The following is a 3139-nucleotide window of genomic DNA, read 5'->3' as shown; positions in this document are numbered from 1 at the left end:
AGACAGAGCCGGAATGCAACAATCCTCTGTTAGGACAAAACAAATGTACACGATTCAGAACGGTGGCTAGCACAAGACTCAGAAACTGAAAGCGTTGAGCCCGAGTCAAATAGATGTTCATAAACTTCCGAGACTAAATATGGGAAACCTCAGAAACTTTTTTTGTGTGGGGGAGGATGTATAGCCACATGGAAATACGCGTCGAAGACATTTTAGAGCATTGTTGCCCGTGTCAATGCTTGGGGAGGAAGGCCCCCGAGAACACGCCCCCCCCCCCCCCCCCCCCCCCCAACTCCTGCCTCCAACTAGGGTCAAGAGGTCTGCCTTTACCCCTCGGGAACTGCCGAGCCCCCCCCCCCCCCCCTGGAAAAAAAGAATTTTCATGGGAAAAGAACCCGTAGAACTGTGTCCTCTTTTGTTGATTCTCCTTGAAACGGGCTTGTAAAGACTCCATAGCCAAGCCAAACGACCTTAATTAATGGCGAAAAATGGCTCATCCAAATGCAACCGCCTGTCCCTCTCAGGACTTCGGGATAACGTCGACCAGAGGTTGTGTCATTGATATTTGGAAATTCACATACAAATATTCAGTTCATAACCCCTGACTGTAATATCTCTAGGATCCAAGGTATCGGGCAACAGCTTTCTTCCCAGCCTATAGAGTAAGAATAGTGAATTAGGACCAGCTTCCCCTTGTCCATGTAATCATTCATTGTGATATAAAAGGCAAAACTGATCCTAAAATAGTACTCCTACTTTGTGAATACGGGCCCTGGTCTGTCTGCATGCTGCCCTGGTCTGTCTGCATGTTGCCCTGGTCTGTCTGCGTGCTGCCCTGGTCTGTCTGCGTGCTGCCCTGGTCTGTCTGCGTGCTGCCCTGGTCTGTCTGCGTGCTGCCCTGGTCTGTCTGCGTGCTGCCCTGGTCTGTCTGCGTGCTGCCCTGGTCTGTCTGCGTGCTGCCCTGGTCTGTCTGCGTGCTGCCCTGGTCTGTCTGCGTGCTGCCCTGGTCTGTCTGGGTGCTGCCCTTGGTCTGTCTGGGTGCTGCCCTTGGTCTGTCTGGATGCTGCCCTTGGTCTGTCTGAATATTCCCTTGGTCTGTCTGCATGCTGCCCTGGTCTGTCTGAATATTCCCTTGGTCTGTCTGCATGCTGCCCTGGTCTGTCTGCATGCTGCCCTGGTCTGTCTGGGTGCTGCCCTGGTCTGTCTGGATGCTGCCCTGGTCTGTCTGGATGCTGCCCTTGGTCTGTCTGAATATTCCCTTGGTCTGTCTGCATGCTGCCCTGGTCTGTCTGCATGCTGCCCTGGTCTGTCTGCATGCTGCCCTGGTCTGTCTGCATGCTGCCCTGGTCTGTCTGCATGCTGCCCTGGTCTGTCTGCATGCTGCCCTGGTCTGTCTGCATGCTGCCCTGGTCTGTCTGCATGCTGCCCTGGTCTGTCTGCATGCTGCCCTGGTCTGTCTGGATGCTGCCCTGGTCTGTCTGGATGCTGCTCTGGTCTGTCTGGATGCTGCCCTGGTCTGTCTGGATGCTGCCCTGGTCTGTCTGGATGCTGCCCTGGTCTGTCTGCATGCTGCCCTGGTCTGTCTGCATGCTGCCCTGGTCTGTCTGCATGCTGCCCTGGTCTGTCTGCATGCTGCCCTGGTCTGTCTGCATGCTGCCCTGGTCTGTCTGCATGCTGCCCTGGTCTGTCCTAGTCAGTCAGTAACTTAGTTAACTAATGAAACACTTATTTAACGAGGTAAGTCAGTTAAGAACAAATTCTTATTTTACAATGACGACCTGTTTGCAGTGAAATCAAGAGGGGCATTTTTCTTGCCAATGTTTTCAGTCACCAGGGTGTCATTAAACAGGCAGGGGAATTAAGTAGTTTGACAAACAAAAACAAATCACAATAGTCAGTATTATAGCTAGACAATATAGTTGTTATTTTCTAGAAACCTACAGTCCACTAAGCTAGCTAAGGGGGTGAACTCAAATTAATACAACAGGTGTAGTAGACCTTATAGTGAAATGCTTACTTACAAGCCCTTAACCAACAATGATTTAAGAAGTTTTAATAAAAAAGTGTTCAGTAAAAAATTGAAAATTAAAGAAACTAATAATTCAACAGCAGCAGTAAAATAACAATATTGTTGATTTATTTTATTTCACCTTTATTTAACCAGGTAGGCCAGTTGAGAACTGCGACCTGTCCAAGATAAAGCAAAGCAGTGTGACAGACAACAACACAGAGTTACACATGGAATAAACGTACAGTCAATAGCGAGGCTATATACAGGGGGTACTGGCACAGAGTCAATGTGGAGGCTATATACAGGGGGTACCGGTACAGAGTCAATGTGGAGGCTATATACAGGGGGGGTACCAGTACAGAGTCAATGTGGAGACTATATACAGGGGGTACCAGTACAGAGTCAATGTGGAGGATATATACAGGGGGTACCGGTACAGAGTCAATGTGGAGGCTATATACAGGGGGTACTGGCACAGAGTCAATGTGGAGGCTATATACAGGGGGTACCGGTACAGAGTCAATGTGGAGGCTATATACAGGGGGTACCGGTACAGAGTCAATGTGGAGGCTATATACAGGGGGGTACCGGTACAAAGTCAATGTGGAGGCCATATACAGGGGGTACCGGTACAGAGTCAATGTGGAGGCTATATACAGGGTGTTACGGTACAGAGTCAATGTGGAGGCTATATACAGGGTGTTACGGTACAGAGTCAATGTGGAGGCTATATACAGGGTGTTACGGTACAGAGTCAATGTGGAGGCTATATACAGGGGGGTACCGGTACAAAGTCAATGTGGAGGCTATATACAGGGGGTACCGGTACAGAGTCAATGTGGAGGCTATATACAGGGGGTACCGGTACAGAGTCAATGTGGAGGCCATATACAGGGGGTACCGGTACAGAGTCAATGTGGAGGCTATATACAGGGTGTTACGGTACAGAGTCAATGTGGAGGCTATATACAGGGTGTTACGGTACAGAGTCAATGTGGAGGCTATATACAGGGTGTTACGGTACAGAGTCAATGTGGAGGCTATATACAGGGTGTTACGGTACAGAGTCAATGTGGAGGCTATATACAGGGGGTACCGGTACAGAGTCAATGTGGAGGCCATATACAG

Source organism: Salmo salar, chromosome 11, assembly GCF_965601325.2.
Source record: "Salmo salar chromosome 11, fSalSal1, whole genome shotgun sequence".
Taxonomy (NCBI): domain Eukaryota; kingdom Metazoa; phylum Chordata; class Actinopteri; order Salmoniformes; family Salmonidae; genus Salmo; species Salmo salar.
Note: the sequence above shows the minus strand (reverse complement) of the source record.